At 51.5% G+C, this 14,102-nt stretch overlaps 1 protein-coding gene across 8 annotated transcripts in view; it reads left to right on the top strand.

Moving 5' to 3' along the window:
* Positions 1-14,102, top strand: part of Hdac4 (histone deacetylase 4) — a 268,268-nt gene that overhangs the window by 66,995 nt on the left and 187,171 nt on the right. The window contains exon 1 of one of the 8 annotated variants that reach the window (XM_029561634.1): positions 3,805-3,927. The exons of the other annotated variants lie outside the window; for them this stretch is intronic. The gene's annotated coding sequence lies outside the window, so the exon portion shown is untranslated. Of the gene's footprint in view, positions 1-3,804; positions 3,928-14,102 lie in introns of those variants that run through there. 8 annotated transcript variants of the gene reach the window in all.

The raw sequence follows: 14,102 nt of genomic DNA, 5'->3' as shown, positions 1-14,102 counted from the left end.
TGAGAAGTCGATGTTCTCTGAAGATATGACTGAGCAGAGAGCTGGGGTAATCTGGGGTTTCAGAGGGCTGAACAAGCCGTGCTTGCTAATGGCATGGAGAAGTGATTCCCAGAAGTTTTCACCTTCTTGGAGGTCTGTAAGCACAGCCGCTCCGTGGAGCATTGAGCCTTGGCTTCGTTTTCGGCAAGGTCTTTGGGCCCCTCAGAGAAGAGCTGTTCTCGGTTGTGAGCGTCTCTGGTGTTCTTGTCCCAGTCTTAGCTCTGAGACAGAGAAAGCAACTTCTGGCCGCTTCAGGGACGTCCCATCCAGTTTTGTCAAGGACTTAACGTTGCTCTCCAGAGATCACAGTTACAATGTGGAACAAATCCAAGCAGAAGCCAGCTTGGTAAGGGACAGATGGGGGTGGAGGGCAGGGGGGAGAGGAGGAGAGCTACCTTATCCTGCCTTCGCTCCTGCGGGTTCCTGAGAAGAGGTGCTTGGCAGAGATCAAAAGAGGAAGTGCCTCAGCCTCCCTCTGGAACAGCCCTGTGACCGGTACCAGGCCACTACCCCCACTCCTTGCTCCCACCACCTCCTACAGCAGACATAGCCATGGTCTGGCACAGACTGGAGTGCAGCCTGCAGGTAGAGCTGGAACTGCGAATGCTACTCTGGTTGAAGTCAACAGGGAAGGGAGCTGCCTAGGTCTCCTGGCTCCTGCCAGTCCCTGGCTCTGTGGAAGCCTCTGCTTTGCAGATTGGGTCCACTCATGGGAGCTGAGCACTGGCCATCCCATTTCTGTTGTCCCTCTTCCTGTGTACCGCGTGGAGGCCTGGCACAGCAGATACTGACTTCGTATGTCGGACACGGCAGAAACACCATAGTCCTGTTCTAATGCCGTGGGAAAGTTTTCATCAGTTGGATATGCAGCACAGAGCTACTGGATTTTCGTGATAAAGCTGTAAGGGATGGGGGGGGGGCCAAGAGCAAAGCATGACAACACACGAGTGACCCCCTCCCCAGCCCCCAAGACAGCCAGGCCTTGACTTCAGAGTTGGAACATCAGGAAACTGCTTAGATTTTACTGATTGGCTTTGGTGTTCTGCCAAACAGTTGAGGGAGAACGGGACAAGTGTGAAAGTGTTTGTACATGTGTGCAGCTTCCTGGATGCCATGGTGGGGACTCAGTGGCACTTTAGTACTTTAGTACTGGTGATAGTGCCCAGGTTCCTCCAAGGAGAGTGCTGTCTTTGCTCTGTGGTGCTGCTGGCCCTGGGTTCCAGACCTTAGGTGCTGTTGCTGCTCTGTCCCCTTTAGGTGGATATGGGGCATATGGTTATTTTTGGTGGTGATGTTGTCACACGATGCTGAGGCTCCTCAGCTACAGACTCAAATTATGGGCTATGATTTTCTTTCTTCAGTTTCTGACGAGCTGTCTTCTCTGCCTCACCCCGTGGCAGCCAAGCGCCTATGCTGACCTCAGAACTTCCAACTCTTGGGAGAGACCTTAGGATTTATCAGATTGGGGTTGGGGGAAGGGGCTCCTCTTTGCTGGGGGCTGAGCTGGGGGCCCTATGTCTGGTTTTGATTGCCAAAGAAGAAACAAGAGGCAAGAGACAGACGGTCCTCTCTTACCTCGGGGATGACTTCCCTCCTCCCTGTTGTGGAAGTCCTGTGAGGCTGACCCTTAGGTTCAAGTGGCCTCCTGGGCACAGGGTCTTGCAGACCCCTCACAGCTAGACCTTATACTCAGTGGGCAGGGTCCACTTTACTTGTCTCTGGGGCTTTTCTTGTTTGATCTATCTCCAGGCTGCTGGCTATCTGAGAGCAAGGCCACCAGGAGCAGGTTGGAGGAAAGCTCAGGTGGCTGAAAGTCCGGCCTGTGTTCATCTGGATAGCTTAGGTGTCAGCTGAACACGGAGCAGGCATTTCTGAATATGTAGCTGTTGCAAGGAAAGCGTGGTGGCCTGAGTAGGTTGTCATGGTTTGTTGTCTGAATGTCTCCTGGCCATGGCATGGGTGTGGCTAGCTTGGAATGGGGACAGTGGTCATTCAGGGAGCAGGGCTGGCATGGTCTACCATGTGCATCTGTTCTAGAGGTTAAGTTCGGCCCCTTTGCCTTGTCTACTCTCTAGCAGTTCCCCATTCCTTTACCCCTGCTGTAAGGAAATCATGAAGGACAGCATAGCTGTCCACAGGAAGGACTTACATTCTTAAGAAATCCCTCACCAGTGAGGTGAAGGGCATGGTCACCCAATGGAGTCCTTCTGGGCCCCTGACCCTGCCTGCCTCAGCATGCTCCTTGTGTGTGTGTGTGTTTTGGGCCTGTTCAGCTGGTAGCATGGTCTCAGGCCTCTGTTTGCTAATCTGTTTTCATCACTGTGTTACTCTGCAGCTCACAGGCCAGCAGAGGCTGTGCTGTAATGTTACTCTCCTGAGGTCAGTGGACCTTTCTTTGGCTTCCAGGAGGTGCTGCTCCTCCGTAAGACCTCCCGTGTGCCCTGCCTTCTGCCTTCCCTCAGATGTTGCTCTGCTCTGCTGCCCCTGGTATGTGACCTGTGAACCAGCTTCTACTCAGCAGGTATGCTGAGCTGCAAACACACTCTGAATCTGAGCACTGTTCTGTGTGGAACCCTGCACCAGGCCTGGATCCCAAACACATGGTGGCTCTGACTTCCACCCAGTTGGGTGGACCAGACCCAGGTTGCTAGCACAGCCTTGCCAAGCCTGTGTACTAAAGTTTGTGAAGACTGGAGAGATCGCTTAGCTGGGGCTTGCTGTTCAATAAGGAAAACCTGAGTTTGGTCCCCAACACTGAAAGCTGGGTATGGTGGTATGCATTTGTAATCTCAGTATTGGGGAGGCAGACATAGGCAATCCCTGGGGCTCACTGCCATCAGTGAGAGACCCACCCCCCAAACAAGGTGGCTGTCTCCTGAGGCGCGATACCCACAAATGAAAAGCACAAAGGCCCACAAAACTTTTATGCTATACCCCTTCTCTGGCTGTAGCAACTCACCCTGAGACAGTATGATGAGCCCTGATTACTCACCCTGTAGCACTTATAAGGTTTAGTGGTTGATTGAGTTCCAGACCCCTCAGGTGTTTGCCCAGCCAAGGAGTGACTCCCCGTGAAATGACTTCTCTAAGACTATTGGACATGGGCCACTCTGGATGTCCCTAGAGTACTTTGTGACGTCATGCCTGTTTTGGCCTTGGGAACTCCCCTCAGTCACCCTCTCTTTCTCTGTGCTCGTGAGAGGGCCTCAGCACAAGCAGTTCACGGTACTCCAGCTGCTCTGCTGGCATGACAACATCCACCCCTCCTTGGCTGCCCTGAACAAGCTGAGGGGCTGGGCCAGTTGGTGTAGAGCAGACAAGGTGTGGAGAGCCATCTCCGAGGACTCTTCTTTGCGTCCCACACAGGTGGAGCACACAGGTGCTCCTCGTTCTTCCTGCCTGATTCTGCTGTGGCCCAGTGTGGTGTCACCTTTTGCACATCTCCGAGGCAGAGGTTGCTTTCCAGGTGCAGAAAAAACTGAATGTAGGACAGAGGCCATTCCATGGTGAAGGCGGGGTGAACACGGAGCTGGTCTGTGAGCAGCCCTGAGGAAGATGCACTGCTTGCTCTGGGCACCTCTGGGGTTTGAGTACTGCATCAGTGTCCAGTTTGGTCGGGTGCACACCCGTAGCCTGAGGAGAAGCTGTGTCTGGCTGTTACTGTGAGTCTTGGTCTGAAACTTTTGTGATGCTCCTCATATCATCTGCTCGTTATGTAATGTGACAACATGGATATGAAATAGAAACCAGATGTCAGGGCGGAGCGACGGGATTCTTCCCAGTGAGCCTGGCAGAGCAGAGCTGGAGCTCGCTCCTTACAGCATTGAATGCCCTTGGAGGAACAGCTTTGGAGGGGCTTCTGGGATTGAACAGAGGCCTTAGCTGAAGGTAAAGTGCCTTTGAACTGTTAAGAAACCTAGAAGGAATTTTGTGCGCTGTGTTATGTAACTACTCAGTGGTGTTCCCGGACCTAGAGTGCCTTGATATCTAGAATCAACTTAGAACATTTAAAGTCGGCCTCTGGGGACCACAGGGCACTGGGCCACACCATGCCTCTGGAGGGCTTGGGTTTAGGAGTGAAGAGGGTTTGCAGTTTGTCTGCTGCCAGCCTTGCTTGTGTGGCAGGGACTGGGGAGCACTGGCAGTGGGTGTCTTTACTGTGTCATCTACAGAGTTGTGAAGGGAGAGAGAGCTGGCAGACAGATGTCAGTGCTTTGGGGTCTCTCCTAATCAGTGGACTCAAGATGTCAGTGTGTGGTGGCCTGGCCTCTGTGCTGAGTAGGGAGGTAGAACTGACCAGGACCCACTGACTTCTCTCTGCCTGGTCTGGACTTTGAGAATGGTCATTGCCTCTTTGAAATGTGAACAGCTAACTTGCTGGCCCTCGGCGAGGCTGTGTTTTCACTGACTAAACACCAGTTGCTTCTGAGCTCATCAAAGCCATGCCATGCTGAATTCCTATTGGGAAAATCTGTCGCCAGAGGCGACCCTGCTGATTCTGGTGCTGTGGCACAAGAGCCAGCTCAGGGAGGTGGAAGGGGACCCTGGCTCTGCTGGCTGTGAAGGCAAGTGACAGCCCACCTTCAGGCCTCCTCCTGGGGCTGCCAGGCCCTGCTGCACATGCCAGTGCCATTTCGTACGTTGCCTTAAAAACACACCTACCAGATGGTCCCTTTACGACTCCTTTTTCACCGAGGAAGAAGCTGAGGCCCAGAGAAGGTGAATGCTTTGCTTAGACCCTCATACATGGCATCTAACCAGCCAGAGCTATGAGTGGGCGGCCATTGGCTTCTCCCAATTCCTTACTGTGTGCCCATTTGATTCAGAGTAGATGAGGTTGGGTCATGGGGTGTTTGCGGCTCGGTGATGTGTTCAGTTTGCTGTTGAACCTCAAGAAAAAGGACAGAGCCTGACACTGATGGGGCCTTAGCGGGTCATAGCACACTGTCGAGTCAGGTGCCAGTGTTCTCAGATCCACCTGGAGGTGTCCCAATATTGTCTGTATAGACAGACTGACTGTGGTGGGCAGCTTCAGAGAACCCTCTTCCTAGTGGCAGCTGCCGTGGGACTGCTCGGAAAATGAGAGGTGTGGGCAGTGGAGTATGGCTGCTGCAGAGACCACACGGAGGACGTTGGTGAGGTGGTTCTGACCACTGAGCCCCTCACACTGTGGGTGGTACTGGGGCCCCAGCTTGCCAAGGACTTGGGGAAGCCCCCCCCTTCCTTTCCAGGCAGCTCCTGCCTGTCCCTTTGCTGTTGTTTGAAGTAGTTCAGGGTTCCTGAGGGGCTACAGCACAGTTCTCACTTATCAGAGGATGTCCACTGTCACTGGCAGACAGTTTTGTGTGCCACAGAGTCTCTAGAGTCGGAGGTCTCAGATGTGTGGTGGCTGGGCCTCTGCTGATCAGGGCACTGAGCCTTCTGTATGTCAGGCTTTTTGTGTCCTCCTTTAGCCTGGTAGAAAGTGCAGAGTCAGAGGGGATGGGAAGGACCCAAGACCATCCTGGCAGCAGGAGCCTTTCCTGGGTTCCCTGGATACTTAAAGCTGGAGTACGAATGGCCTAAAGGACGGTGCTTCCAAACGACCAGGAACCTGCCGCTCCTTCTACCCCTGCTGCTAAAGGCCCATGGTGTGGCATTCCCTCAGGGAGGTGGAAATGGGAGGAGCAGGCCCATGTTCCCATGCAGCCCTGCAGCCCCTTCTAGAAACTTTTTTTGATGAGTTTACTTGACCTGGTGCAGAGCTGAGTGGAAAATGGTGGGGTGGCCCGTTAGTCAAGTATGATAGCAGGGGTAGGTCCTCTCACGACTCTTATATTCTTTCCTCGATTACCAGTACACCTAGTGGGCTTGGTGCCAGTCTCCCCTGTGCCAGAGGGCTTGTCAGGGCCTAACACTGAGCAGGTGCCCCATGAACTGGTGAAGCATCTTTTCCAACTTTTGTTTTATGTCATAGTCAAGGAGGATGGCATCACTAGGACTGAATGTGAGGACAGGATGGCTTGGTGTGGGATCAAGTATCCATCACACATGGGTGGCATCTCAACAAATGAGGCCTGGCCAGGTGTCCTTGGGGTCTCATGCCTATCAGGAGGGCTCTATTTCTCCAGCTGTGGTCACTGACCTGCTGGGCCTGGCTTCAGCTCATATGCTACCTGATTAGCTAATGAACCTCAACTTAAGAGCTAAACTGTCTCTGTCTTCCTAATTTGGGAAAACTGGGAAAGTTAGCATTTGGAATGATACCTGGTCAAGAAAATGACTCCCCAGGGAAGAGCCCTGAACACAGACCCCATCATCAGTGTGTCGTAGCACTCTGAGCTGGACAGTCATCAGATACTGCTTTACAGAAACCATTCTCCTGTGCTAGGCTCTTCTAGACACTAGATTGACTTCCCCTGGAGATATCATCGTGACATCCAGCCATTGCAGGGATGTTCCCTTGTGTTCCCCACACAGTCAGCTTGAATGCTGTTTATGTTCATGACCTCTGAGGACGATGGTAACATTGTTCTCACTCAACACTGGTGTGTGTGTGTGTGTGTGTGTGTGTGTGTGTGTGTGTGTGTGAAAGAGAGAGAGAGAGAGAGAGATGTGTGATATGTGTTTAAAGTACAAGATTCATTGCCTGATCTAAAGCTGGCTAGAAGGAAGTTTGTGACTGAATTGAAACTAAGCTGCATATCCACAGATAATTTAAATAGGATGGAAAACCAAACTAATACAGTCTTTCTCTAAATCTGGAAACTTCTATAACTCGTTTAACATTCTTTTTGAAGATAATTCAGAATGTTTCTATGTACAAGATTACAAAATGAAAAAAAATGGGGAAAGAAAATTGGAGAACTTTCTCCTTCTGTTCTGTGCCTTGGAAGGTGGACTCCACAAGGAAAGGGGCCAAAGTGGGGCCATGTTGCCACCAGCATGTACTTGAAACATAGACATTGCCCCTCAGAGGACACAGACTCCCTAGTAAAGTAGGTCCCAAGTCAACTTGCCACGCCAGGCTCAGCCAGGGCATCAGACAAGAAGCATAAGGAATGCTTGCTGCTGTTAATCCTGAGTGTGAGAAGTCTAGGGCCTGCCAGGCCAGCTCCCCATCCTGGCTGCTGATGAGCCTGCCACCCCCCACTACGTAAACCTGTGAACTACCATGTGGGCAAGAACTCTCTGTGTGGGGTGACAGTACACATGAAGTTCTGGGCCCACCCGGGGCTTGTGGCTGGACTGTGGGGCCTTGACATGTGCTCTTGGCTGAGCCTTGTGGGTTACCAAGGAGGCTTCAAGCTCCAAGAGCTCTGCATGTTCGAATGTTATATTTCTCTTAACTTTAGAATCTCACCATGTGGAGTCCGGTTCCTGTTAAACAGCAAGCATCCATGATGTATGCTATAGACCAGGAAACAGTTTCCCCAAGCATCTCCTCTCAGGGAACAGGGGCGACAGCTTGATTGAGGGCTTCAGACCCCAGGACTCTGGCAGAGTGGCTCTGCCATCTGCGTGGTTTGTTCTGAGGCCTAGGTCCCTGGAAAAGGGCATTGTTTTGAAGAATAACAAGGTTATAGGCTCTAAACTACTGTGTTTTGTCTGCCGCATTTGTAGCATGTTCTTGTGTATGCCTTGTGATACCCACTGCCCTCATAGGTGCTCCGAGTTAAGCAGTACCCATACTGTTAATCTGCTGCTTCAGATGAATAATGCCAGCATCACCATTCCACCACCCAGTGTCATTCATGCTTCTGATGTGCTCCCTGTTGGCACGGCTTATCTCATGTAGTCCTCCAAGCAAGTAGTAAAAGTATTTGCAACAGGTTCTGTTCCTGTACTGTCCTCTACCCCAGCTGAGGAAGGCACCCTTAGCTGAGGGCTCAGCTCATTGCCTCTTTCAACTTCATTTTATACACGAGGTTAAGCAACTAGTTGGAGGCCACTGCTCTAGGTGGGAGGCTAGGTGTGCCGTTGTGGTTCGAGCCTAGAGTACCCGCTGGCCTCACCCGTGTGGCTTCAGAAAGGCTCCTGCAGACCCGGGGCTGAGGTGGAAGAGCTGTGAGGCTGGAGCTTGAGGCTGGTATGGGAGAAGGGCTGGGGCTAAGTGGACAAGCTGCTTGACTGCCAGTTTTCCCATGGGTGTTCTGCTTCAGTGTGCCTGTGTGTAACAGGCGGAGGCCGAGGAAGGGTAGAGAGTGATGCTGTGCTCTTTGCCAGGGGCTTGCAACAAGGTTTGGGGCCAGGCCGTCTCTGCCCAGTGCCACAAGGTTACTTAATTCCTTCTGCCTCAGAGCTGGAAAGCGGGACGGGTCTGCTGAGAAGTTTGGAGTCTTGTAGAGTCTCCTTCTTTGGGGCAAAACTGCTCCTATCCACACCTGCTTCTGCCCAAGTCACTGTGGGTGAAGAAGGCTGGACTCTCACTGATGAGGTTTCTGTGGAAGGGCTCCTCTCGGCTGCTCTTTCCTAGCTTGGCACATCTAGTGCTGGCCTTGGAAGATTAATTTATCACTTTGCTGTGAGAGGCCAGATGAAGTTGCTTCTAATTTTGCCTTGCCCTTGACTCTGAAGTGAACTCGCTTTAATCATCCCTGGAAACCTGAGTCACTTCTTTTGACTGGCATTAGGTCTAGGCTTTGCCCACTGTCTGTTACTGCTCACAAAGGGTCTCACACACTCTCTTTGGAACAAACTGTTCTCAAAGCAGAATTGAATTCTTAGTTCTAGCCATGGCTTGCAGAAGGTAAGTGTTGTCAGTGTTTTCTGGCTGATTGGCATCTGGTTATTTCTAGTCAGGGTGTCACTCCCAACCCCTCCATGAAGGACTTGGAGGCCTGGGAAAGGCTGGCGGCCTCAGCCATAGATGTGCTGTTGTCAGTGGCAGTGGTCTTGCAGGGTTCTGACAGACTAAGGAAGAAGTCTGCTGGTGGCCGACAACACCTTTCTCCTTTTGCTTCATAAAGAGCTAAGTTGGTATGCTAACACACACCTATGATCTCAGCACATGGGAGGTTGAAGCAGGAGGATCACCATGAGTTCAAGGTTAATTTAAACAAAGCAGCAGCAGAAGTTAGGGCAATATTAGGAAGGCCTGACTTGACCCTGTCGGCTCTCGGCCTGTGCTCTTGTCCTAGGCTCATGGCTCCCTGTGGCTGGTAGATGATAGTTCCATGGTTCCATTGTCTCATTCCCACCCTCACCCCCCACCCCCTGTCAGGAGGAACCCGGCAACGTTTGTGATAGTGGCAGACATGTGAGAGACGCTTGACAGGTCAAGGCATGGCTGAGGGGCCTTGCCCTTTCCCAGAGGGGACTGCAGCAGGGACACGGAACAGGGAGACCGGCAAGACCCTGTGAAAAAGCCTCGGACCCCACCAACACAGAAGACAGGCTTTGAGGACTAGGTGTTGCTGTGTGGAGCCCAGAGGAAGGTCAGGGTGCATCTTCCCAGATGGGATGGGTCAGAGAGGACACTGAGCTCTCTGCCCCAGGGAGAGTGAGGGGGCCACATGGACCCCTGGAATAGGGCTTTTCTGTGTTCTCACTTGGAATAGTATGGGCACAAATGGACAGGACAGAGTGAGAAAAATGTACTCCTAGGCCAGTGTGATGGCTCAGTGGGTAAAGGAGCCTGGCACCAAGCCTGAAAGCCTGAATTCAATCCTCAGGGTCCATATGGTGGAAGGAGACACACCCCTCTCCCCAAGTTGTCCTCAGACACACATAATGCTTTAAAAGGTGAGAAGTATGTTTCTGTGAGTGCTTCCCATGGGCCTGAAGTAGGTCTTCCAGATGTGAGTGCGTCCCATGGACCTGAACTAGGTCTTCCAGATGTGAGTGCGTCCCACGGGCCTGAAGTAGGTCTTCCAGATGTGAGTGCTTCCCACGGGCCTGAACTAGGTCCTTCAGAGAAGGAAACAAGAAGGCTGGGAAGGCAAGGGACCATTGTGGCACCAGGTGCCCTGAGTGCACTGGGCTCAAGGGGAGATGGAAAATGAAGGGCACTGATTCCACAGTGGCTGTTTTTACTCTGGTTTCATATTCCACAGGAAGATCTTACCCAGCCTCACCCCGTTTGGGGAACACAGTAGATTTGGGAATTTTTTCCTGACCCACTGGAAGAAGAGGAGCCGACTCGGGGGTGCAAAGATGGCTTTGAAAAAGCAGAGGCTCCTGAGCCTCTAGCCTGAGGCTTTCTGGAAGACAGATGTGACTAGAGCTGTGCTGCCTGTTAGGGGGTCTCCAACCAAGGTGGTCTGAACACTTGAAGGGTGGCTGATGTCTCTGTAGAACTGAATTCAGTTTGTGCAATCATCTGCAGAGCCACTGTACGGCAGCCCAGGCTAGAGTTTACAGGTTCTTCATGTGTTTGAGTGTAAAGGCCTTTATCTTTTTGAAGTTCCCAGATGCACTGAGAATGGTGATGGCTGGGTTGAAAGGGAGCATTTCCACTGAGACGGGTTGGGGCTTATCACTGGTTCGTTCTGGGCCCCTTCTCAGGGCTGCATGGGCGACTACAGCAAAACACAGCATTACATGACAGGAAGGGATGTGCCCACTGTTCTGGGAGGTCATTTAGATACAAGAGAGCAGTGGTTTCCCTTCACGGTACAGGTAGAAGGGCTTCTTGATGGGCTCAGGAGAGACCACGCCCTAGTCTTTGTTCTCACCTCAACTGCTGGTCTCCAGCTGTGTCCCATTGCTGCTTGGACTCCCGTTTTTCGTGTCAGAACACAGCAGGAAGCTGGCTTGGCAGGTGAGCAGACCAGCCTGGCTACTGTATGGTGACTGTAGAAGTCAGCAGGGTTGGTACGGATGGGACTTGTACGGGGCCACCCTTGGCTGGCTTGTGTTTGTGGATACTGTTGAAGCTTGCTTGGCCCCTGAGTAGATGTTGGTCATTGACCCATGAACATTAATGCAAACTGCGTGTTGCAGCATCCGTGCACCAGCGGTATACATCTCCTCTCCCGTGTGAAGTGCTTCCTGTGCCATGCGGTTCATGTTCAGTCCCTGGCTCGGTCACATGAGGAGTCAGAGCATGTTAGTGGTCAGATCATCATCTGCATATTCTGTTGAGTGACCTAAACAGGAGTGACTGTCCCGGCTGCTAGAAGCACCACAGCGTATTCCTGTGCTCAAGTGCCTTTGCTTGGCACTGGTCCTTCTGCTGCTTTCACAAGGAAGAACTAAGACATGGAAGTGCTGTGGTCCAGGAAGGCCCAGAGGTGGGCTCTTCTCTGTGTCAGCAGTCTGTGTGTTGGCTTTGAGAAGACTCCTGGTGGCAGGTAGAGCCTTTTCCAGATTCTGAGTATTTGAAACAGGAGGCAGTGTAGAAGGAAGAGGGACTGTTTCCTGGGTCTGTTTTTAAGGAAACTGCTATGCATCACGAAGCACTGTTGACAGGTAGTGGCTGAGCATTTTATTTATGCCAGTGCCAGCCTTGCCTTGCCCACCGGTGAAGCGTATGAGCTACATGTTGTGGGTCCCAGATGAGTGAACCTTTACTCTGGACAGAATGATCTAGCCGTGTTGGCTGCATAAGTGCTGCTCACTGGGGTTTCAGTAGAGCAGAGCCTGGAATGAGGTAGCTGAGGTGTTAGGAGTCTCCATACAGCACCTAGCTTTTGTCAAGTGATGGTGGTAATTGTGACTGGGTTGCTGGAACTCAAGAAGGTCACAGTGTGGGCACAGGTTGTCCTAAGGTCTCCCTGAAATGCAGAGCTTCTAATGTGTAGCTGGGTTGGGTTCTGCAGGTCTCTTAACCCATGATGCCCAGGGATCTTCCAGCCTCTGAGAATCTACAGCTTGTCCACGGGTACAGCTGAGTTAGCTGTGAGTTCTAGATTCAGTTTGTTTTGGGGATGCTCAGATGCTCTACTTCTATTCCCTGAGCCTTTCATCCAAACATTTGCTTAGGGGAGATACCTGGTTTTTCATCATTAGTGTGAGGTGCATTCTCACATCGGGCAAGCAAGCAGATTTGCAGACGTGATTGCAGGTTGCTCTCCATCTTGTAGTTAATGCTGTCTCCATCAGTGTCCTTGTGTGTGTGGTTAATGGTGGAGTGAGATGGGTCTGCTGGTCACCATTAGACTTGAGGACTTGTGGACTTGAATTGGAAGAACACCATTTGCCTTTGTGTCTGAAAGCTTTGCTTTGGTTTTCTAGGCTCCGTTTTCTGCCAGTCCTCCCTATGGTTTTCTTTTTGAGCTGTGGTTCTTATGTGACTCTGCCCTGTGCCTGCTGGGCCTGTTCAAGGGAAGATGGTGTTTTGGTAGGATGTTGGGAGCCTTCTTGAGCTAGGACAGTAACTAGTGGGATGCTGCTAGTGTGACCTGCACTCACACAGCTGTGAGCAGAGCTAAGGAGGCCCGCCATCATGTGGAGGTACAGGTTCCTTCTGTTTGTCCAATGAGGCTAGTCCTCTTGCTTGGGGACACTCAGACTGGTGAGGTTCCATAGTGGTCCAGGACACATGGCTTGTGAGCTGTGGAGCCCAGGCATGAACTCTGTACTCATTTCCGTCACAGTGACCTTGGGTGTGGGTGCAGTGGCAGCACAAAGGCCTAGGTTGTATCCTGAGGTAGTTAAGTGGCACTGGGAATGCCTTTCAAAGGGGAGTCTACTTTGGAGGCCCAGATTCTACAGAGTCACTGAGGCATCTGAGCAGGCTGCAGACCTTCCTAGTCCCCATGCCTGGTGCTTGTGGGGCAGATGGGGCTTCAGTGCACCCCCCACTGACCTTATCTTTAGTCTCTGATTCCATCAGAGCTTCATAGAGCAGCCCAGTAGGTCCAGAGGGTAAATGTTGTACCTGTTTTGTGACACTCCATGTGACCCTGACTGGCTCTCCACGGGCCACACTTCATATAAAGTATAATTCTTGTTTGTTCTTTATATATAAAAATGAATAGAAATGGGAATTTCATTATTTTTTCCTATACCCAAGAAACATATTTTGGAGCTATTTAGATTTCTGCTCATGTCTTTGGCAGGAATAGCAAAAAATTGAATGTCAAGGAAATGAGAGCCAGTAGCTTCAGGATTGTGTGCCTCAGACAGGCCTGATGAGCGGGTTGTGATTGCCAGTATAGTGTTGCACAAATTAACCTGCTACCCAGATTCCCTTTGCTGAGGGTAAAGCCATGTCCCGGTCCCCCTCAATCGCACAGACACCCAGTCCGAGAACCTGGGGTGGGGTATAACCAGCACCCTGGCCAATCCCTATCCACTGGCACCTTTGGGCCTCAGTTTGTTATTTCTTGACTTATCCTTAAGGAAAAAAACAAAAAACCAAAGGATCAGATAAATGCAAAGTCCTTTAAAAACAGAAAACAAGCACATGCCTTCAATCCCAGCACCCAGGAGACAGAGGCAGGTGGATTTCTGTGAGATCAGGCCAGCGTGGTCTACATGGTAGGTTCTAGGCCAGCTGGGGCTACAGGGAGACCCTGTCTCAAAAAAAAAAAAAAAAAAAAAAAAAAACCGAAACCCAGAAAAAAATTAAATACTAGAAAGAAGTTGAGGTCACAGGAAATGTTCTGCAGTGACCTTTAGAATCAAGCATTGGTCCGCAGCTAGCTGTTTGCAGCTAAAAGAGAGAGAGAGAGAGAGAGAGAGAGAGAGAGAGAGAGAGAGAGAGAGACTGCAACCCATGCAGACGGGCAAAGCAGAGAAACAGCAGGTAAGGGCACTGAGGTCAGGCAGTGACAGCACACACTCACAGGTTTGATACCGAGTGAGTGAGCGTGCCGTGTACATGTATGTGTGTGTGCATGTATGTGTGTCCATGCGTGCTTTGGGAGGATCATTTTCTGGTTGTACAGGCCCTGGCACTGGTGTAGGCTCTGATTGGAGTTGAGACCTTGGGGTAGTCCCTGAGGCTCACTCAGTATTGCTCGCCACAGTCCTCATCTGTACTGTAGGAGCCCTCCCCCAACTCTCCCCCCATCACCACGGTCCTCATCTGTACTGAAGGAGCCTCCCCAAACTCCCCCCCATCACGACAGTCCTCATCTGTACTGTAGGAGCCCCCCCAACCCCCCCATCACCACAGTCCTCATCTGTACTGTAGG

Source organism: Nannospalax galili, unplaced genomic scaffold (assembly GCF_000622305.1).
Source record: "Nannospalax galili isolate Female #2095 unplaced genomic scaffold, S.galili_v1.0 scaffold453, whole genome shotgun sequence".
NCBI classification, from domain to species: Eukaryota; Metazoa; Chordata; class Mammalia; order Rodentia; family Spalacidae; genus Nannospalax; species Nannospalax galili.
The sequence above is the reverse complement of the archived record's forward strand: the minus strand, read 5'-3'. Positions and strand labels throughout refer to the sequence as shown.